The following is a 22,793-nucleotide window of genomic DNA, read 5'->3' as shown; positions in this document are numbered from 1 at the left end:
CTGGATGACTAAGATCAGTGGGCCGCATAGGAGGTGTCATAGCTGATGACCTTCGGATGTAAATGTAGAAGAACTGAGACCTCATCCTGCTTCCTCCTTAACCCAAAGGAAGGGACTTCATCTAGGGCTGCTAATGGCTTCCATTACCCAGAAAGGTGGGTGGCTGATGTTAATGTCTTTCTCCTTTAACATCAGCCTTCCTGAGGGTGAATATTAAGCTCACCCTTTAAACCTTTCGATGGTATTTCTTTAGCCTTTCTTTATACATTGAAAAGATGAGAATGTGTTCTGAGCTAGCTTTTATAGTTACAGTCTGCTCTTTTTCATTCCCCTTCTCCTTCTACTCCCCCAGAGTACAGTCTGCACCTGGACTGTACAATCAAGGGGGCAGCCTTTGTTATGGAGCCTCAATAGGGGCCCTCTTTTTCCAGTTGTGGTTTATCTTATCAAGGCCACATTCCTGCCCTGGACCCAGGACCCTGGTATTTGGCTCTTTATTTGAGTCTCCATTTTTTTATGAGACTTTGTGTCCTGTATCTCATGCTTGCTTTCTAGTTCCTTTCAGCCAGTATGTACTCTCCCTTCTCCAGGGAGTGTCTGTCTTCTAACTTTGGGCAGATACTACTCAAATGTGGGAGATATTTTTGGGTAGAGTAAAAGCTCCTTAAACACTATCATGGAGATAGCCTTAGAAAGAGGTATAGAAAATGGGTCATCTTGTCAGGGTTATGCTGACAGTGATGAAAATAAGATGCTGTTCCAGACTCATGATCCTCCACCTTATCCCATTAGAGCATTTTTCTTGCCAAAATGAAGTCTGTAGGGAAAATTTTACTGTAATATGATCTTGAAAACTGACAAATTAAGTAAGTGAACAATCTTCACCCAGAGATGGTGCCTACAGAATTTGGGTGTCAGTGGATTTGTGCTTTGCCAGGGAGTTCTTTCAGCATGGAGAATGAGTAAGTCATTTGTCTCATCCTGAACTAAACTGTGGTGTCACGTTGAGGACAGTACATGCCAACATGGGGAAGAGCGATAGCCAGGAAGCCTTAACTAAGATGTGCACTTAGCAGTAAGACCCATAATTTAAGCTTGGTCTCCATCATAGTATCATTTGATATTTTAGAGGAAAGCTTGCTTAGATAACTGAGCCTTAAGTGAGTGTTTTCAGGTTCTATAGCTTGAGGTGAATTGCTTAACTTTCTGAGTTTGTAACTTCCTCTGTGATATGGGGTAAGGCTCAGATGTATGAAAGAATTGGGCAACAATGAGCGTTCAATCAATGGCATCTTCTATTATGGTCACCCCATGATTATTACTAATATTATGAGTTGGAATATTGAGAATGCTCTGTTAACTTAGGTTAAGAAACATTTACCCCTCATCCCGTTTTTTGCCCCCAAACTTAGAGTATGTCTTCTTAGTCAGTTTTTGTGCCTATAGTTGTCTTTATGATTAATTAACATATCTGTTGGTATTAGAACATTTTAAACAATACTCTTTTTTTCACCTATTCATTTAGCAGAGTTTGAGTCCCTGTCATGTACAGTAACTCTTCTGAGTGCTGAGGCTATAGCAATGGATGCAGGTTATGTCATGTGGACTTTACATTCTGGCAGGGAAGACAGAAGAGGAACAAATAATTATGTGCTACCTCAAGAACTCGGTACCCTGAGAAGAAAAGTAGGGCCAATAAGGAGCAGCTGTAGTTTGTGCACGATCTGGGTGGCAGGAGACCTCTAATAGGGGACATATCAATGGAAGCCACTGGGTGGGTGCTTTAGAGAAGAGGAATGCCTTGACATGTTATATGTCATTACCATTTCACTGACTCCTCTGATGAGGACAGACTGAAGGGATAGTTGGAGCAGGGGGACCAGTTAGGAGTCGTCCAGGCAATAGATGATGGGAGCTTGGGTCTGGATTAGCTGTGGAGGTGAGAAGTGTTGCATTCTGGATGTGATTGGAAGCAGGTAGCAACAGGATTTGCCGAATGATCAGTATGAAAGAGCTAGGAGAGTCAGAGATTTATCAGTTCTCTTCTAAGCAGCCAGAAGAATGGAGCTACCATGTGCTGAAATGGAGCAATTGTGGGAAGAGGGAGTGCTTTAGGAGGTAATTCATTTTGTTTGGTCATAGTGAGGTATTTATTAAACACATAAGTGAAGTAGGTAGGAGTTGGAGTTCAGGGGAGAGTTAGGGCAATATGGTGTTCAGGGTCATGACAGGGGTCACAGGCTGGGTGCTGGGTCCTACATGGTTAGGGACAGGGAGAAAAGGAGACTTAAGCCAAGGAGACCTGAAGGGAGTGAGCTAAGAGGATGGGGTCAAGGCAACCACTTGAAAAAGCCTGTTGCAGAGGAAAGCGAGATCTGCCACTGGATTTGATGACATGGAGATCAGTGGGTGACAAGTGTAGTTAATTGGAGTGGTGGGAGCAAGAGCCTGATGGAGTAGCTCAAGGGAGAAGCAGGGAGAAGTTTAGCCTTTTCAAGGAGTTTTACTATAAAGGGGCACAGAAATGAGAAGGTAGCTGGAGTGGGAGGAAGTTTCTGACCAGTGCTGCTAGAGGCCTGGGTACGTTCGTGAGGCCAGTCCAGTAGGGGAAGGACTGGCTCTGCAAGTGCTGTGGGTGTGATGTCTATGAGACCCAGTGCCCCAAGGTCAAGTGAAGGGTTTCCAGATAGGAAGGCAGGCCAAGGTTGCTGTGACTGTTCAGAGATTTGTTGGGGGAGCACTGGAAGTTCTCTCTGACTTCTGTTTTTTTCTGTGAAGTCAGAGCAAGATCACTTGCTGAGGGGAGGGGAATTGCTGCAGGTCTTTCCCTTTCAGTTCTCTACCTGGACCCAGCCTTAGCGCTCTGTCCTCAATCTGATCAGGCATTTCCTACCATATTTGTTAAATTCTCATTAACATGAACAATCAAACTGCTTAGCAGGAGCTCTTCTTCCTGTCATGTAGTGTTTCAAAAATTGATGACAAAATGCTTCTCACAGGAAGTCACTCCAGACGTGACTTACTGTGTGTGTAAGAAACTTTGCTTGTTTTGTATAGTGCTATCTGGTTCTGGGCGGCCTGAGAAGGAAGACAGTAGCTCCAGCACACATCCCAGGGAGGAGAGAGAGTTTAGAGCTGAGTTTGAGGTGGAGGTGGGAAACAGATCAACATGAACTAAGGTCAAGGTAGAGGGATAAGGGGGGCAGGTGTGAAAAGGGGAAGGGACTAAGAAGTACAGATTAGTAGTTACAAAATAGTCATGGGGATATCAAGTATAGCATAAGGAATATAGTCAATAATATTGTAATAACTATGGTGTCAGATGGGTACTAGATTTATTGGGGTGATCACTTCGTAAATTTTATAAATGTCTAATCACTGTTGTACACTTGAAACTTATATAAATTGTATACTAATTATAATTTAAAAATTAAAAATTATTTAAAATATTTATAAATAAAATAAAATTTAAAAAGATAGAGGGATTATGTGGGACCTAGGCAAAATTCTTACCTCTCAGGTTTTGCTAATATGCAAATAGCTAAATTTCTAAATGGAATTTGTCTTGAGATGGTACATGTGGACTTCAGTTGTTTTAATCAGCTGTAATCTATTAACCGGGTATGGAAATGTCCTGAGAATGTAAAGGAGAGGATAGGTAGGTGGCTGTCAACGTGAGGAGTTTCAGAAGTTTAAGACTCTTCGTTTTGCAAAGATGAAGGCAGAGAAGGGATATCAGTGAAGGAATACAAAGCACATCTCAGGAATGCTAGAATTTAGAGTTTATTCTTGACTCTTGAGAGAAGTTCCCCTGAGCTTTAAGGTAAAGAAAAGAAAGATCATATTATTTTCAGTTCCTGTCAGACTTGTGGGATTGCCATGTAAGATTTAGATATATTGACTGAATTCTTCATAATGGGAAGGGGATAATGTTCAGTTCTTTTTCATGCTGTAGTTCAGGGCCCTAAAAGAGATAAACGGCTTCATCTGCTTTCTTCTCCTCTGGTGTAAAGGACGGAGGAGACTCCCTACCGTTTTATCCTGACTTGTGCCATTCTGGTCCTGAAATACCTTGTCATTCTTACCTGAAAGTGGCCATAAGTTATTTACTCAGCAAGCAGTTGTCATACCAACAAAGGCCATGCTAGGAGGCACTGGGGACATGAAGATGAAAAGAAGACAGTACCTATTCCCAGGGAGTTTGTTGGCTATCCATTTTTATGCATGGCAGTCATCAGCTCTTAATGCTCAGATATTTTTTTGACATCTATATAGTAGAGAAAAAGTGCAGGGATGGCTGGAGATGGTTAGTCTAATCTCACTTTCATCCTTTGTTGCTCTGACTTTTTTATGCTGATTTATCTTCAGAGTAGCTCATATTTTAGGCTCTCACTTCATTGATAGGATGTAATGCAGCCTGTCAGTACATCTCTAGAGTACTGAAGTGTCTATAGATATAAGAAAAAATCAGACTTTGGGGATATAGAACACTTCGATAAGGCATGTCATGGCAGGACCTACAAGAAGAAAAATAAGAGACTGCCATTCTAGGACATTTAATATTTGGCTTAGAGGTCCAGAAGGAAGGGACTGTTACACAGTGTAGGCCAGCTGGGAGCCTGCTGGTATAACCCCAGGGCCTCAAGAGAAAGCTTCAGGGAGGTTCTGCAGGGATCAAGGCAAGGATCTTCAGTTGTGAGGTCACCCTTGGGGAATCAGTTGCCATGGTGAAAGTGGCCCCTGAGGCATCCTCTGTGGCTCCCTCTGCTTCTCTCTCATTTTAATTTTTTTTTCTGATTGCAAAAGTAAAAAAGATTTCTTAATCAAAATTTAAAACAGAGAAGATAATTAAGAAGATGGAATTCCCCTGAATAATTACTGTTTACATTGTGGCAGATATCAAGGATATCGGTTGCATATTTGTTCTTTCATTCATCTAGCAAATACCAATTGAGGGCCTACTGTGCTATATGAATAAAATACAAGCGTTGTCTACGGCCATGATAACCTGAATGTGCCCTATCTTGTCTGATCTCAGAAGCTAAGCAGGGTCGGGCCTGGTTAGTACTTGGATGGGAGACCACGTAGGAATACCAGGTGCTGTAGGCGTTAAAACACACACACACACACACACACACACACACACGCGCGCGCGCGCGCTGGAGAAGTCAGCTTTATTGAGCTTACATTCTCATAAAGGAGAGAGACAGCAAAAAGGTAGCAGGTAAATATACAGTAAAATTTCAAGGGGTAGTACAGTGCTATGAAGAAAAATAAAACAAGCTAGTGTTAAAACAAGACAACATGCCCAAAATGTCCCTGTGTCCCCAAACCAAGTCTTACAGTTTGGGCTTTCCCAGAAATGGAATCTTAAACCAGTCAAATAATCTGCCTGACAGATCCCTATCATCCCCTAAAGGAAAGTGACCTTGCAACAACCAACGAACCTTTTTGCCTAGTACAACTTCATTGTTCCCACTCCTTTCTGTCTGTAAAATCTCTCATTTTGTGCAGCTTCTCAGAGCCCCTTTCTATCTGCTAGATTGGATGGTGCCTGATTCATGAATTGCTGAATAAAGCCAATAGGTCTTCAAATTGTACTGAGCTGAATTTTTATTTTTTAACAGTAGATAATGCAATTGTGTGTAAAACACTTGAAAACGAGCTGTACTATAGTGGTAAAGCATTCTTGTCTCTGCCAGGACATGAGCTGTTCAACTATGTCCATGTCCCTGTGATTTTCTGGGGTTTTTTTTTCCCCTTCTGGGAACAGAGACATTTATGAATTGCAAATGAATATTTTATTAAGGCTTTAAAGTTTTCCATTCTGTTGAGTGAAATTATATTCCCAATACTGACTGTTCAAATAAGATTTTGAAGATCATTCTTAAGGTTTCCACTTATAACCTAAGAAGAATTTAATCTAACTTTTAGTCTCAGGGAATGAATCTTGGTATTACTCTTTTGTGTCTTCTGAGAAAATATAATGAGATACTATAATGGAATGTATATATCTATACACCTATATGATATAATGAAATATATATCATATAAAAGTATTATACAAAATACGTATTGTGGAATATATCTGTTAATATAATGGCATAAAACCAAACACTCTTCCTTAATAATTTTGATGGCTACAGTAATGGAGGAATTGGTAAACACCTGATATAGATACATTTTAAAAGAAGTATAGAACTTCCATTTCTGGCCAAGATGTAATAACAGGGACTAAATTTACCCTGAAATAATCAAAACAACAAAAAACAGACACAATTCATGAAACAAAAGTTTTCAAAACACTGGGTAGCAGCAACAAGAGACAGTAATCTCCAAGAGGTGACAAATAAGGTGAGCCCTGCGATGACCCTAGCTTACTTCAGGGAGGGAGTTTCCCTGCAGCAACACAGGATGAGGGAAATTGATGAGCCTGGTGCACTCCCTGAGCTGTGGATAAGGAACTGAGAGTATAGGGAAACCTATGTGCCTATGGTTTATAGAACAGAGGACCAGAGAGGAGACAGGCACAGAGACAGCTGTAGAGGGGCCATCTTGCATATTCAGAGCACTGCCCAGCACATGTATATGAGGAAACCGCCTGAGGCTCTGGAAAGAACTTCCTGGAAGGTTTGGATGGGACAGTTCCAGGGCCCTCTAAGAAGACCATAATTCGCAGGACATTGCATAGAAAACTCAGGAATATCGTGCTTCAGTAACGGCTCCTAGAATGAGCACTGCCTTGGACCCACCTAACAAGACCCAGAAGAATCAAACTGTTTTGAAGTAACTTAACTGCATCTTAGAATAAGATTTAATAATATTTATAGGAACATAAATATATACAGCACCCAACAAAGTAAGACATCAAATCAAAGATTACCAGATGTATTAGTTTATTCAGGCTGCCATAACAAAGTACCACAGACTAAATGCCTGAAACAACAGAAATTAATTGTTTCATAGTTTTGGAGGCTAGAAGTCTGAGGTTGAAGATGTTGACAGCATTGGTTTCTTCTGAGGCCACTTGCCTAGGCTTTTAGATAGCCATCTTCTTCCTGAATCTTTGGTCTTTCCTCTGTGTGTATATTTGCTGTAATGACCAAATTTTAATTTATTTACCTCTTCAAAGACTATCTCTAAATACAGCCACATTCTGAAGTTCTAGGAGTTAGGGCTTTGACGTATGAGTTTGGGGTGGGAGGACACACAGTTTAGTCCATCACACCAGACATTTAAAGAGACAGAAAAATATGAACTATAATGGAAAGAATAATCAGTCAGTGGAGAAGCCAACCCAGAACTGACACAAATTCTAGAGTTAGTAAAGAAGGATATTGAAAGAGTTACTACAACTATATTCCTTATGTTCAAAAGTTAAGTAGCCAAGGAAGATAGGAAAATTACCTAAATCGGACTTCTAAAGATGAAAACTACAATGTGTAATGTGAAAGATACACTGAAGGGCATTAATGGCAGATTAGACACTAGAAGAAAAGATTCAATGATCCAACATGAAACACAGAAAAAATAATTTAACAAATTTTCAGAAGCAGCACTGAGCTGTGGAACAACTTCAGGCAGCCTGATATGTGGGTGATTCGATCCCTAAAGAAGCAGGAGTGAGAGAGAGAAAATAGTTGAAGAAATAATGGTCAGAAACTTTCCAAGCTTGATGAAAACTATAAACTCACTAAGGTCAGTGAATCACCGCCCAACACACACACACACACAAAATGAAGAAATTGCATCAAGGCACATCTCAATCAGATTGCTCAAAATCAGTAATAAAGAGAAAAAATCTTAAACAGCAGCCAGAGGAAAAAAAGACATATATGGAGGAACAAAGATGCAGGCAAGAGCGGACTTCTCGTCAGAAAAAAAAAAAAGCAAGATGTCAGTGGAGCAACATCTTTAAAGTACTGGACCCCTCCCCCAACACACATACACCCCCCCCTCCCCGCCTAGAAAACACCGTCCATCTAGAATTCTTTACCACAAAGACTTAAAAGAAGTTTTTACCCATATGAAAGCTGAGAGAATTCATTACCAGTGACCCACACTGTAAGAAGGATGTCCTTCAGGCGGAAGAAAAATTAGATGAAAATCTTAATCTTCACAAATGAAGAACACTGGAAATGGCTGTGAAAAAATATATAAGCTGTTTTTATTAATATTATAACTGCTTTGTGAAGTTCATATATAAAAGTAAAATTCCTGACAACAAATACATTTAACCCAGGAGGGAATAAATGGCAGTACACTCTTGTATGGTTCTTCTATGTGAAATGATATAATTTTACTTGGAAGAAAAATATGATAGAGGTGGATACTATAAACATCAAAGCAACCACTAAAATATTAGAAAAAGTTAATAACCTAACCAAAGAAATAAAATGGAATTTTAAATGCTTGGTTAACTCAAAGGAAGGCAGAAAAAGAAGAAAAGGGGAACAAAGAAGATGGAAGAAATAGAAAACGAATAGCAAGATAGTCTACATACCCTATTAAAAGGCAGGAATTATCAGATTGGGTAAACAATAGCCAACTAAATGATACCTACCAAAAAAGACATTTTAAGTATAACACAAAAAGGGTAATAGTAAAAGAATGGGAAAAAATACACATACACACACACCGTGATAACACTAGTCAAAAAGTAACTGGTGTGGCCATATTAATATCACACCAAGTAGATTTCAGAGCAAAGATATAACCAGGGAGAGATAAAGAAGATCACGTTATAATGACAAAGGGATGAGTTATTCAAGAGAACATAACAATCCTAAACATTTATGTATATAATTGATGGAGTTTCAAAATACATAAAGCAAAAATAGAACTGCAAGGAAAATACAGATATCCACAATTATAGTCAGAGATTTCAATAACTCACAGAAGTAGGAGGCAGATGATTAGGACTTGACCAATACTATGCACCAACTTAACTTGATTAACAGCCCCTGGAACAACAGCAGATAGACATTCTCCTGAAGCATGTATGGAACATTGACCAGATAGAACATATTCTAGGCCATAAAACAAATCTCACTAATTTAAAAGAACTTAAGTCATGTAAATTCTGTTCTCTGAGAGATGAGTAATAGAAAATTCCCAACACATTTGAGAACTGAATAACACTTCTGAATAAACTATGGGTTAAGGAAAAATTTGATTAATGAGTACATTAGAAAGTTTGAACTGAATGAAAATAAAGACATATATGCCTCCACTAATGCATCCTTGGGGAATTTATAGCACTAAATGCCGATAGCTTCAGCTGCCATATTAAGAAACTTAAAAAAAAAAAATTAAACCCAAAATAAGCAGAAAAAAAAGTATATAGTAAAGATCAAATCAGAAATCAAAATAGAAAATAATGTTAATAGGTTTAATCTGTAATAGACAAAATCTGCAAACAACTCAAATGTACCACTCTGGTACAGGATTGTTGGTAGTGGGAAAGGTTGTATATGTCTATGGGGTGGAGGTATATGATAATCTCTGTACTTTTTGCTCAGTTTTGCTGTGAAACTAAAACTATTCTAAAGTTTTTTTTTTTTTTTTAAGGAATAAACTATTGATGTAGGCAGCAATGAATGAAAAAATGAATCTCAAAATAACTATGTTGAGTTAAAGAAGCCAGGCAAAATAAGTCTACTTATTTAAACTCACAAATTCAAACTAATCTGTAGTAACAGAAAGTAGATTTGTGGTTGCTTGGGAGTGGGGAATGAGAACCAGAGAGGAGCATGGGGGAGGAATTAAAACAGGAGGAATTTGGATGATGAGCATGTTCACTATTTTGATGGTTTCACAAATGTTAAAACTTATCAGATTACACACTTAAAATATGTGCAGTTCACATCAATTATACCTCAGTAAAGCAGTTTTAAAAATAAAATATTATAGGGCTTTTACCTGAGGATTTTGAAAAAAAGTGTTTTTTTTTTTCTCCAGCTTTTATTCTCCATTTTTTTTTTTTCTGGATTTCTGACAAAGTTTCCTTCGTTCTCGATGAGAATTTGGTGGAATGGAAATAGTGGGCCAAACTTAGAGGCCCAGGACATAAGCTCATCCTTAGCTGAGGCCTTAGCTTGAGCAAATTACTTAATAGCTATGAGCTTAGTTTCCATATCTCTGTAATGGGCATGTTATCTGTTCTGTCTGCTTCACAGAGTTGTACGAAGATTTCAACAAGGTCATATCAGCATTGTACAAGTATAACGTGGTATATCGCTTTTTTTTTTTCTGTCTACTTGTTCTGCTAATTTAAAAGAAATTTGCAGAAGACACCTATTTTACATGTTAATTTTTTCCCTAATTTTTATACTTTTTTTGGAGAGATTAAATTACCTATATTGCTAATGTATTTTAAGTCCTTGTAATTTTGCTTTGCATTGCTACAAGTTTCAGTATTTTCTCAGATGCTTTTATTCCTGTGAAAATAGCACTGAAGAGCAGGTAGTTTCTTATTCTAGTTGGTAAGGGATGCCTAGTTCTTTTCTTAGAGATTCATGTCTTTTATAAACAATTCTAGAGCTACACAAAAGAATTCTTCTTGAACAAACTAAATGAAAAGGGAGCTATAAGAATTTCCCAAATTAGCCTTTTAAAAAATATTTGTAGAAGAGATTCAAGATGGCATAAAAGATAAAGATTGTACATGCTTCCTCTGGCCACCACACCAAAATTATAAAACTAAAGAACAACTAGTACATGGAGTCTCCAGAGGTCTAGTTGAACAGAAGCCTTACAACTGTATCACCTAAAATAAAAGGTCACCTCAAAATGGTAAATAGGGAGGAGATGCAAAACAGCTGGTCCCACAACTGCAAGTGGCAATCGAGAAATGGAGAGCCATCTTGACTACAGAGGCTTCTCCCCCACTTGAGGAGCAAGGGGTTCCGGACACACACTGCGCTCCCTGGCTCAGGGTTCCAGTGCCAGGAAGAGAAATTCTTACAACCTCTGGCTATGAAAACCGGCAAAGGTTGCAGCTGCGTAAGATAGAGGGCTGTGAGAAGCAGAGACTTTCCTCTTAAAAAGCCCACACCTGGCCTTACTCGCCAACAGGCTCACTCGCTCTGAACTCCAGCTCTGGGGCAGCAGCTGGAGGAGTACCAGGGACATATGAGGAGTCACTGAGTTGTCGGGCTTCAGGGTGAGGGCTGGAGGGGGCAGTTTGCTCCCAAATAGAGGTATTGTTTCACGCAGGTGCCATCCACCTGGATAACAGGTCGCTTTGCCCAGGGGAGTCCCCGAGACTCCGCCTTTCCCAACTTGTAGGCCCACACAAGCCACTTCCAATGATTTTATTCCATACAATGGGCTGTCCCTGGCTCCTGCTGTGAACTTTAATAAAATCTCTCAAAGGTCTATGGCCTTGCTACCCTGAACAAGCCTGATCTTGTCTGATCTGAGAAGCTAAGTAGGGTCAGGCCTGGTTAGTACTTGGATGGGAGACCACCTAGGAAGACCAGGTGCTGTAGGTGTAAAAAATTAAAAACATAAGAGATCGTAAGCTGACAAGGTCCTTGCCATCTGTGAGGTCAACCAAGGGTTGCCTCGCCTTAAAAAAAAAAAAAAAAAAAAATCTCTCAAAGGCTCACAAAATCCAAAGAAGCAGCCTCAAACCCTGCACTAATGGCTGCCAGCCTCAGTTTTGGACTTTACCCCTTGAGGCACCTATAAGCCCAGCACAGGTGGCAGCCATATGTGGATTGCTTGGTGACGTACCAGGTGGCCTCAGAGGTGCACAAGCTGCAGCTGAACTTGGCCTACAGATGGACCCCTCTTAGGTCAGGCCATTCTGCTAAGACTGGTAGACTTAGGAGCCCTACCTGATACACAGAAACAGACACAGGGAGGCAGCCAAAATAGGGAGACAAACATGTCCCACTTGAAAAAAACAGAACAGAGCTTCAGAAAAAGAATTCACCAAAATGGAGACAAGCAATATATTAGATGGAGAGATCAAAACGCTGGTTATAAGGATGCTCAAGGAACTTAGGGGAAGGGTAGATGAACATAGAACTTCAACGAAGAGATTTAAAGAAAAAAAAAAAACAGATGGAGATAATAAAAGGGAACCAGTCAGAAATGAAGAATACAATATCTGAGATAAAGAGTATATTAGAGGAAATCAACAGAGTGGAGGAAGCAGAGGATCAAATTACCGATACTGATGGAATAGCAGAGAACACTCAATCAGAATGGCAAGAAAAAAAATCCAAAATAATGAAGATAATATAAGGAATCTATGGGATTGCATCACTTGTAACAACATTTGCATCATGGGGTACCAGAAGGAGAAGAAGAGCAAGAAGTTGAAAACCTATTTGAAGAAATAATGATGGAAGACTTCCCTAACCTAGTGAAAGAAAAAGACATACAACCCCAGGAAGCTCAGAGAGTCCCAAATAAGATGAAACCAAAGAAGCCTACACCAAGACACATTATAATTAAAATGCCAAATGTTAAATACAAAAAGAATCTTAAAAGCAGCAAGAGAAAAGCAGTTACCTACAAGGGAGCTCCCATAAGACTGGCAACTAATTTCTCAAACTTTGCAAGACAGAAGGTGGCACAAAATATTCGATGTGATGGAAACCCAGGATCTACAACCGAGATTACTTTATCCAGCAAAGCTATCTTTTAGTGTTGAAGGACAGGTAAAGAGCTTCCCAGGCAAGAAAAACTAAAGAAGTTCATCATCACCAAGCCAACATTACAGGAAATGTTGGAGAGGCTTCATTAAGAAGAAGAAAAAATATGTAGCAACATATAAATAAAAGATGGCAATAACTACCTATCTGTTAATAAGTACTTCAAGTGAAAAAGAATTAAGCGCTTCAGTCTATAGAGAGGGTGGCTGAATGGATAAGAAAACAAGAGCCTTACATATGCTGCATACAAGAGACTCACTTCAGATTAAAAGACACTCACAGACTAAAAGTAATGGAATGAGAAAAGGTATTGCATGATGGACCTAGAGGGTAGTGTGCTGAGTGGAGTAAGTCATATAGAGGAAGACAAATGCCATATGATTGCATGTATATGTGGAATCTAAAGAACAAAATAAACTCATAGATACAGAGAACATTTCGAGGGTTACTGGTTGGGAGGGCAGTTGAGGGGGTCAGTGAAAACGGGGAAGAAGATTAAGAAGTACGAATTGGTAGTTATTAGTAGTCATGGAGATAGAAAGTATAACAAAGAATATAGCCAATAATATTGTAATAACTGTATGGTATTAAAGGTGTACTGATTTATTGGGGTGATCACTTTGTGAGTTGTATAGATGTCTGATCACTGTTGTACACCTGAAACTAGTATTGTATGCCAACTATAACTGAAAAATAAAAAATTCTTGTAGTAAAAAAAAAAAATGCTGACTGTTTTAGGTTTTTGAAGAAATACTTTGAGGTTTAAAAGTTTCTGTGCAGTCTTAAGATAAGTTTGCTACCTAACACTACCTAAGAAGTCTTTTTGGCATGCAAAAGGAGCTGCCTTCTTACAATGTCTGAAGATTACATTTGGATTTAATTACTCCCTCTCTTCATATACAGGCAATCTGAGGCTGTTATCTTTGTGTTGAAACCTGAAAGGGTGAGAATTCTGCTCCCATCCCTCCATTCCACTCTTCAGTAAAGAAAACAAAAACACTAAAAGTTTTTGTTAAAAACTTAAAATTTATAAGAAAGAAAATGTAACTGTCTATGGTAACAGATGTTAACTAGACATCGTGGTGATCATTTAGTGAATACATGCAAATATTGAATCATTATGTTGTACACCTGAAACTAACATAATGTTATATGTAATTTACCTCAATTAAAAAGTAAAGGATTCAAAACTATTTGTTTTTTACTGTGGTAAAATATATATAACAAGATTTATCATTTTAACCTTTTTTAAATATACAGTTGACTGGTATTAAGCGTATTCACAACTTGTGCAACCATCCTTTTCATTTTCCCAAACTAAAATTCTATCTTTGTTAAACACTAACTCTCTACACCCACCTTTAGCTCCTGATAACCACTGTAAGACCTTCTGTCTCTGTGAATTTAATACTCTATGTACCTAATATAAGTGGAATCATACAGTATTTGTCCTTTTGTATTTGGCTTATTTCACTTAACATAATATCTTCAAGGTTCATCTATGTTGTAGAGTGCATCAGAATTTCCTTACATTTTTAAAACCGAATAATATTCCATTGTATGTATATACCACATTTTGTTAATCTATTCATTGAGATGGCCTATTTTTATTCAGGATAAGGAAAATAAAAAATAATCCGTATTTGTTGATAGAATAGAAAGACAGTGTATTGCTTTTCTGCAGTGTATATATTCCTATCATTTGTGCATCTCTCTGTTATGTCACTGAAAATCGAAGACCTGAGCTGTCCTGACCTGGACCAGGAAGGGCAAAACCCCACATGAAATGCTAAAAAGATGTTGTCATTACCCTGGTCCCCTTTAAAGGATGAAGCCAGTTTAACTTCTAGCCTATAATCAGTACTCTTTCCATACATTAACAGGAGAGTACAGGACCAAGAACCCCTAAATGGAATCTGGGGGTTTCTGTAACTAACTTTGTCCTGAAGCCAGGTCCTTCTTGGACACCAGAGTGGACAGAAAACAGGAGCTCAGGTGCTAAAGAGGAAGAGGGGAGAGAGGGAGAAAGACTGTGATACTATTCCTGAGGAGTGCGAGTGCCAAATACTGGCTTGGGTTCCATGGCATTTCTGGACTCAATTTTTACTGTCCGAAAGAGAAATTAAAATATAAGGACAGTGTAAAGAATCTCTCATAAAGGTAAATTTACATGTTTGGATCCTGAGACAATGTCCTCTCTATCTTTTCTGGTGTTAAATGTTCTTTAATCAAATTAGCTAGTTTTTGAAATCTTGGTAAAATAACTTGACAATATTATGTCAGTCCCTATTTGGTGGAGAATTTTACTAGTCCATGAAATACACAAATCTGGGAATCATTTCTTTTTGGGGGTCAGGGAGGAGAGGGGGGAAGTAGATTGGGAGGAACTACTTCTGGAGAGAGATGAAAAAGGCTAAAGATGAAGCAGTCAAGATGATTGCTAGGTATTTTATAATGGATTATTAGGTTTTTAGAAATCAGACCTTTGAGCCTGCTACTTACTGACTCCACGTTGTGACTGGGTTTATGAGAGCTGATCACAGTAATATCTGGTACATGATTGCCACTTAGGTGTATTGGCTTGGTACAGGTCCACCGCACTTAAATGCCTGTGTTGCCAAGGGGACCTTTGTGTGTAGAAGCTGAGGCTACCACTCTAGGTCTCGGTCCCTCAAGAGTTTGCTGAGTGTGTAAAGCAGTAGTAGCCTATTTAGCCTATCTCTCTTGTATCCCAGACACCCCCTCCCCGCAATATAGCTACTGGCAAGTTGGTGTTTGCTAATGTTGGGAGGGAAGCAAAGAAAAGGAGGGTGGTAGAGGCAAACAATCGAAAAGAAGTGAAAAGAAAAAGGGAAGAGTCAATACAAGTAGGCACAGGAAGAATTAAAAATACTGTTGAATACTTTGTATCAGATACCATTCTCTTAAGCACCTAACATGTGTTAACTTATTAAATGTTTTCAACTACTTCATGACGTAGGTACTATTATGTCCATATCATGGATGAGGAAACCAAGACACAGAAAGGTCATACAGCTGTCAGGCAGAGCTGGGCAGGCTCTAAGGTCTGTGCTCTAACCACCGTACTTTCCTACCTATGTTAGAGTTGTCTCTCTTATACATCCTGACTATTAGAAGAAGGAAATATAGGTTAAAAATATTGTGCAAGTGTCACTTGAGGGAAACTAGTGAGCTAACCAGGATGTTTCTTTCTTTCTCTGACCACAGTGAGTACAGTGCAGTGATGAGGTATAGGCTTCTGACCCTTGGAGTTGGTGGCCTCCTCTGGGACCTCCTCATTGGCTCGTACCGCCTACCTTATCAAAGCTTTGGAGTGGCTGGCAAGGTCTGTGCACCTGCTGCAGATGCCTTGGGGAAGCCAGTCTTGTCAGCTTTCTGTGGCTTTCTGATGTGTCGTTGTGAATCATGGGGACCTCAAGTCATCAACAGGAGGGACCATGCACAGTGAAGGATGAATGTGTCCAGCTGTACTGTAATAAATTTAAGTAGGGATTTCTGCAGTGTCAGCATGCATTCCTTTCATAAAATAAAGAACCCAGAAGCTCAGACTTCCCAGATAGGAAAATTAAAGTGGGGAGGGCAGGTTCACTTACATCTAAAAACAGTCCTCTGTTAAAAAAAAAAAATTACTTAGGATTCCTTTAAAGAGCTAGTTTTTCCAGTGTGAAGTTGTGAAAGTGTTGTGGTGTGTTCAAATTTAAGACCCACAGAGCCAATTGAGGTTAATTATGAGCCTTTATTAGCCAGCGGGGGACTGACTCTCCCCACTGGAGAATCAGCGCCGAGCTTTCAGAGGAGGTAGCTTATAAAGCCTAAAACCACATCAGGGAAACAGGTTGACAGAAGCAGAAGTTAGCCGTTAGTATATCTTTTTGCATAGGATATCTCCTAGAACTACACCCTAGTTATACATTAAGCAGATTATAAAAGCAGAAGTTGGCTGTTACCATCTGGTGCAAAAATGTTGTTTCTGGGGGACTCTTAAATCTTATAGCAAACAGAGCCTGGTAGACAGTTCTGTTATCTGCATCCTGGTGGTGATATTGTTGTTGGTTTTTGTTTGTTTGTTTTTTCCTTCTTCTTGAGAGCTGGCACCTGAAGATATCACTACTCCCTGTCTTGTCCTAGTGACTAATTTACTGGAGAATTTTTCACTCTTACAAAAGGTCTCACTTTACCCACTTTGTAAGTGCACACACATGTAGCTCTTTGACCCTGTGGGCACATCACAACTGGTCACTGAATTTCCAGTTCAGGGCCTTTCCCAACTGAAGTGAAACATGGTATCATGATCTGAGGGAAGGGGGACATGTGACACACATAGCGAGAATCAGAAGTAAAGTATGCCACTGGATTTGGTGGCAGTTTGTTACTGCAGCATGGTGTAGCCTGTTCATGTTAATACAACACCCAATTTTTGAAATTTTTTATTATAAAAGAAATATATGTAAAAAATTTTAATGTATTGAAGCATATGTGAATTCTCTGCCCCCACTCCTTCCCAGACATGAACAGTTCTTCCCCCTTGCAAGACTGTAAGTCCTTCTACCCCCAACCTTGTCCCCACATAGCCATGCAATCTTTGTTCTTAACTGCATGTCATCCAGTGTGTGGATGCACTTCATGTTAGGGAGATAGAAAGTATACTGTGTATACTGTGATCTATAGCTTTTACATATACAGACAACTGCTGGTTGTGAGGTATAATGGAAGGGAAAACCCAAAAAAATTAATAACAGGAAATAATGCTTATAAGGATGCTTAGAAAGAAATATGCAAAATCTGTTGAGAGGATAACTTTGAAACACTCCTGAAGGGCACAAACGTAAACTTGAATAAATATAAGGAAATGGGTGTTCTTGAATAGGAAAACTCAACATCATGAATTGCCTAATCTCTCTAAGTTAGATTATTCATTTAACATAATTCCAAATACAAATGCCAGCCTGTTTCTCTTGGGTTCTAGACAAGTTGATTCTGAAGTTCAATAAAAACATGGCATATAGGTGTACCAGGAGCCTCTGGAGAAAGAAGAGTTGTGAGTGGAGAGTAGTCCATGCCACAATGCTCAGTGTAGGCAATATAGCAGTAACTTTTAGTAATAAGCCGATGAGACAGTACAGAAATTCCAGGAATGTACCCAAATACATTTGGGAATTTAGTATAGGATAAAGGTGGAATCATAAATGTGTTGGGGTAGATATTGATTTAGATTTTTAGTACAAGGTCTTGGGATGACTGATAGCCATCTAGAATAAAATAAATTGGCATTCATATCTTATACCAGGATCAAAGTCCAAATGGATTAAAGAATTAAATGTAAAAATGAAACTAAAAAGTACTAGAAGAAAACTTGAGTGAAATTCTTTATAGTCTTGAGATGGAAGAGGCCTTTCTAAAGTCAAAGTCGAAATTCTGTTTAAAAATTTTAGAGTAAATTTGATTTCATAAACATGAAAAACATGTGACGTTACTAATGACAAAAGAAAAAATATTTGCAACTCATGCGTAGATAAGAAGCTACTCTTTGATAAACGTTTCTAAGAATTGAAAAAAAAATCAAAACCCAATGAAAAATATGCAAAGGACATGTCTAATTCATAGGAAAAAATTCCATAATCCTTCAGTATGTAAAAGGGTAGTCACCCACACAAATTGATAATTAGAGAAATCAAATTAAAACTATACCACAGTGCTATTTCTCACCTCACATGGGCAGACATCTGTTTGTCATGTTGAGGCATCTTCAACAACCACTTTGTTAGTGAGGCTTTCAGGGAACCAGGGGTTTGAGAGAGTGATCTCTTAGATCCAACAGTTTCCATTCTAGGACTATTCTGTGAGCACTTAAAAAATTATATATGTACAGAATGATTCAATTTAGCACTGATTATTGGAAATAACCTGGGTGTCCAGCCATAGGAAACTTGTTTAATAAACCTGTACTATATCAACCCAAAGTGCTATGGAACTGCAAAAAGGCTATGAATTGATGTGGTGAAATTGCCTGGATATATTATTGAGAGGAAAAAAATCAAGGTGTAAAACAGTTTGCAATGCATAATATGCTACATTTTGTATGAGAAAAAGGAAGGAATGAGAACATGTACATGTATTTGCATAAGGATATATTGGAAGGATAAGTAAGTAGCTAATAAAAATGGTTATATGGGCCGTAGGGTGACAGAACACATAGACACAAATTGGCAGTGAGACTATATTTTTTGAACTGTGTAAACATAGGACCTTCTTAGAGAATTGTTGTAAGCTAACAACAAAAACGAACATGTGGGTAGAGTATAATTTCATATTAGTTAGGATAACACTAGCTGCTTTACCAAATCAGTACCTACGATCAGACATACATCATCTGACTTATGTGGCCCCACCTGCTCCCTGTTGGGCTGGAAATGTAATCTCAACTGCGCAGCTGCTTCTCATCACCAGCTCTACCCTCGGGAAGGGTGAGTATAAACTTGGAGGTCTGGTAGCCAGCTCAACCACAGATCCTAATTTTATAAGATATAGTCAATATATAATAGAACTTATAAAGACATACTACACTAGTCTATTAACTAACAGTGGCTTATTTAGGATCATGTAATTTGAGGTGATTTTATTTTCTTTTTAGTGCCTTCTTGCAACATGCAAATTTTCTACATTTATCTGTTATTGGGGAGGGTTTAAAACTATGAAAAAGTAACTAACCCTTGATGAAAATTGTGAATGTATACCATTTTCCTCTCGCAGACCATGTTGCAGAGAGGACATTTTGCAGAGCCTTCCTGACATACTGGGATAATTGCATCTGTACGATCAGTCTTTCAGAGTGTAATTGCTTGGTCAGAGAGCATGTCTCACTGGCAGTAGGAGAGTGTTTACTCATACTGTCTGTCAGTATTCTTATTCTTTGCCAATAATGTGAGTAAAGATGGAACTTTGTTGTTTAATTTGTATTTTTACATGTCAACTTAATGACACATGTTTCGGTAAATGTAGCTCTGTATGTAGCTTTGTAGCTCTTTATATCCAAAGATAAATTCCAAGAGCATTACCTCATCATGAGTTTTTGTTTTGCTGCAATGGAAAGAATGATTTGAAGAGATGTTTCAGTACAGTCTCAGGATGGCCTTAACTCAGAGGGCTGGATGGCATGGTTGTGGGGCATCTGTTTTGTCCTTGTTACCTGGCCTGCGGAGTTCATCAGGGTAGGCTTTTCCACTCCATTCTTAGCACAAGGAACCCCAAGGATTAGAGATTCTCAAGTAGGTGGGCATTGAGGTGGGGGTCCATTTAGGAGGTTATTTCAGAAGGCCCAAGTATTGGTCTCCAAAGTGGGGTGGGTTCACCCAGGGGTATGAGACACAGTCACTGGGGTATGGGAAGGAAATATTCATATTTAGAAATGAACCAACATACACATACAGACCAATTATGCATGTGTTTAATAAGTATGTATTGAGGGCTTGCTTCAAAATGTTGATCAAACATATAATTAAAAAGGTTTGGGACTGCTCTGTGGTCTGGGCAAGACATGCTGCTGTCCTAGACCAGAGAGACAGCAGTTGAGATGACTAGAGGTAGATGGATTTGAAATTTGTTTTGGAGACTTGGTGTGGATTGGAAGTGGAGATAGGGACAAAAATGATGTGTAGGAAGGACATGTCAGGATGACTTCTGGGGCAAATTGTGTTTGCTGAGATGGAGAACCCAGAGGAGAAGTAGGTTTGGGGGTGGGAAAGCATGAAAGATCAAGAATTTGGTTTTAACAAGTTATTTTTGGTGCTCACTTCAGCAGCACATATACTAGACAAATTATTGAGTCGCCTGTTTAACTCCAAATGGAGACGCCAAAGAGATAGATGGAAGTATGGACCTGCAGCCCAGTCCTTTCAGGTCTTCACATTATTAACCTTACCTGAGGGCCCTCATTTCAGGTAAAGAAACGGGTATGGGTCAGGGTAGAGCAGATCATGCTGCAGAACCCCCAGATCACGGAAGTGTTTCTTGGTCCCACAACGTGTCCTGCTTCGGCCCTGCTCATTGTGGTCACTCAGGGAGCCAGCCCAGTGGGTCCTCCAACTCATCAGCAGTGACTGCTTCTGAAATGTCCACCCAGAAGTGATACAGTCTCTTCTGCTCATTGTTATACTCGCTGCTTTTCTGTTTCCTTAACCAAAGTTGAGTCACTTGGCTGCCCCTCACTTTAAAGGGGAGGGGATGTGCCATTCTACCATGGGCCCAAAGAGAACAAGAGATAACCGGTGAGTGGCACTGGCAAGCCACATAGTTCTGTGGAAGAACTGATGGGCTCTGCTATTTGTAGCTGATGACAGTGGAGCAGCACTGGGATTGTGCAGCACAGAAACTGAGCCCTCCTTTTCTTAGCTTCAGGCATGCCCCAGGGGACCTTGGGCAGAAGCTGTTCAAGCAGAACTTCTCCAGGAAGGTCCTTTAACTTGGCTATGAGGTGTCATTGTTCAGGACTGAAGTGAGCTACCAGGGCTGAGTGGAGTTCCCTGAGTTGGCTGACAGCCCCACAGCAGCCATGCACCTGCTTGCAGCCTAGCTTCCCTTCTGATGCTGCACATGGCATTACTGGAGTCATTTCTAAAGCATCAAACTGCTTTTAAAGCACTAATGTGGTTGAAGAGTAATTGTAATTTAAGCTACCAGAACAAGAAGTTATAGCTCAGCTGGATAGTTTAGCCAAGAAAGGGGCCAGTGTCAGTGACGGCTGGACAAAGCCAGGATGTGTTTGCCTCTCTCCCAGCCCTGGCGGAGGCCTTTTCAGTTCAGTGTTGCCTGCTCCACATGCAAGACTCAGTACTGAGCATTTCACTTCCTTGTTCATTTACTCTGCACAACGAACGGCCTTCACACAGATTCCATCACAGAAGAAATAGGCTCTGGGAGTCAGCATGCCCAGCGTTTGGGAGCTCAGCTCAGCCCCTTGCTGTCACACGCACTCTTCCCTCACCCAGTTCTCACTCTAGAGGGAATCACACGTTGAGGCCCCCACTGCCTGAGGGGGCTGCATTTCCAGATTGGGTTTTTGCCCAGCACTCTGTTCTCTCCCCTGGTAGAGGAATCAATCATGTACCCCAGAAACAGTAAAACATAAAGCAAGTCATTGTCAAATTGAAAATCGGAGAGGAAGCAGGCACCAGTCCTGCACCTCCCTATTCAGCAAGGCCTGCTCGTTATTCTCACCAGTTTTCCCTTAGCTCCAGCCCTTTCGTTTCTGGAGGACAAATGAGTCTAGGGCTCTTGCTACCTGCTGCTGTCCAGCCAATAGACTGACACAGGATTTGGGCTATTTAGATAAGTGTTTATTAGAGAATTGCAATTCCTGGAGAACAGGTAGGCTATCGTTCCCCCAATATCTCTGGAGTAGAGATTATATAGGTAAAAAAAAATCATTGGTCATGGAAACTCATAAGAGTTGGGGTCATGGGTGCTGCTGATTGGACAAATAAAGGGGGTTGATGTAGTTGATCATTTATTGTGTCCAGTTCTGGAATCAGCCATGGCACCATCCCATCTGATCCCATGACCTTCTGCCTTAATGGAACTGAAAGCTAAAACACAATATCTTGGCTATAACAGTTGGTTTATAGTTTAATTGAAGTCTATGTACCAAATGGTTTCAGACTGGAAGCTCAATTAATCATCTCCTAAAGCTTAATAATTTAAAGAGCAGACAGAGGACAAGGGCGGGGGAAAAAGCAAATGAGTCATAAAGCCTTTATCTGGGCAAAACTAGCTTGAATCAAGTTTAAAAAAAAAAACTTTATTAAAGAAATTATGTTTGTCTGTGGTTATAAGCTATAAGGTAAGAAGAAGTGAATCTGGGAATGCTGTGAAGCTCATAATATGGGAGTCCTTGCATCTGGTCCTTCTTCATTTTTTACTGAGCTGTTTGTGTGTGTTTCTCATCTGTGACCCATTTGAGGGAGTCTGATGGAGATGCTGTGCAAGTGGAGTTGTTCCCCAGGTTGGCACATGAAAGGCTCTGGTCCTGATGCTGGAGAAGTGACAGTGTTCCCAGCAGCAGAGGGTGTGCTGGCTGAGATCACACCCCTAGGAAAGTGAAGGTGGCCA

The 22,793-nt window shown here is 39.8% G+C and overlaps 1 protein-coding gene and 2 pseudogenes across 1 annotated transcript in view; all 3 read left to right on the top strand.

Annotated features, from left to right (window-relative positions):
- The window catches only part of ABHD12 (abhydrolase domain containing 12, lysophospholipase), a 63,384-nt gene that overhangs the window by 4,865 nt on the left and 35,726 nt on the right, over positions 1-22,793 (top strand). The window lies entirely within an intron of this gene.
- On the top strand, positions 4,991-5,109 carry LOC118610510 (annotated as a pseudogene).
- LOC118610439 lies at positions 11,377-11,495 on the top strand (annotated as a pseudogene).

Source organism: Rousettus aegyptiacus, unplaced genomic scaffold (genome assembly GCF_014176215.1).
Source record: "Rousettus aegyptiacus isolate mRouAeg1 unplaced genomic scaffold, mRouAeg1.p scaffold_m13_p_12, whole genome shotgun sequence".
Lineage (NCBI taxonomy): Eukaryota > Metazoa > Chordata > Mammalia > Chiroptera > Pteropodidae > Rousettus > Rousettus aegyptiacus.
Note: the sequence above shows the minus strand (reverse complement) of the source record. Positions and strands in the feature narration are given on the sequence as shown.